Source organism: Lathyrus oleraceus, chromosome 7 (assembly GCF_024323335.1).
Source record: "Lathyrus oleraceus cultivar Zhongwan6 chromosome 7, CAAS_Psat_ZW6_1.0, whole genome shotgun sequence".
Taxonomy (NCBI): Eukaryota; Viridiplantae; Streptophyta; class Magnoliopsida; order Fabales; family Fabaceae; genus Lathyrus; species Lathyrus oleraceus.
The window spans coordinates 465,698,266-465,699,363 of record NC_066585.1 but is presented as its reverse complement, the minus strand read 5'-3'; the positions used below and the strand labels follow the sequence as shown (position 1 = coordinate 465,699,363).

General features: G+C 29.4%; 1 non-coding gene across 1 annotated transcript; it reads right to left on the bottom strand.

Annotated features, from left to right (window-relative positions):
- Positions 1-778: 778 nt before the first annotated feature.
- Positions 779-860, bottom strand: TRNAS-GCU (transfer RNA serine (anticodon GCU)). The gene has a single exon. It is a non-coding gene; the product is annotated as a tRNA-Ser (tRNA).
- Between the last annotated feature and the right edge of the window lie 238 nt (positions 861-1,098).

The window sequence follows — 1,098 nt, the reverse complement described above, 5'->3', positions numbered from 1 at the left end:
CCCAAGGTATGTCATTTACGTGGCACGAGGGTTCGTCCTAAGGGGAGACATTGATAATATTGTTTATACAACCCCTAATTGCATGTGCAAAGGCATGCCATGACTCCTTAGGAAATAGGAAATAGTCGTGTCATAACTCCCTAAGGCGTGTCGAAGTTTCCCTCATATATTTATACACCGAACAGTCAGAGAATCTAAGCAATGTGGAACTTCAAACAAATTCCAATAATGCCCTTTTCCAGAACAACTTCATCACTTAACTCAAAAATGTTTCTCAAAGCACTATGGTTAAAAATATGTGAGACAAATAATACACATATTCTATTATATCAATGAGATGTTGTAGTTATTCTTTTTCCACTTTTGATAGTAGATTTTGAATGAGTTTCTTTTAATTTGAGTTTGGAGTCTTTAATTATTGAATAATGACTTGAATTTGCTTTGATGTTCTTGACACATATTATCTTCAAAGTAAAAAAAATACAAGTGAGAAATGATTAAAAGAAAAGGTTGATATATATATATATATATATATATATATATATATATATATATATATATATATATATATATATATTGTGATAAATTATATTATATATTTGATAAGGGAGAGTTTATAAATAAAAATAAAATGAGATTTGAAATTAAAAACAAAAAAGAAAAGAAAAAGAGAAGAAATAAATATTATAACTTGCCGGAATAATTGATTAGAGCGAGCGAGAAATTGAAAAGAAGACCGTACAAATAATGACAAATTAATTATTTAAAAAACAGAATACGTCGCCTGAGAGATTCTAACTCTCGCGGGGAAAACCCATGTACTTAGCAGGCACACGCCTTAACCACTCGGCCAAAGCGACTCTGTTGAATGCCGATTAGTGCGCTAATTATTATCACTATTAAAACTGCTTGGAAACCCAAATGCACTATTATCATACTATTGTTTTACGCCAGATGATAATGTCATCATACAAAATGTATCCTATCTTATTTCTAACTTTGTACAAATAGTTACATGCTCCAACTTTTTTTTTAAATCACTAGAAAACTATTTATTCTTTAAACAACACAATTTTTAAATTAAATAGTCACTATAAA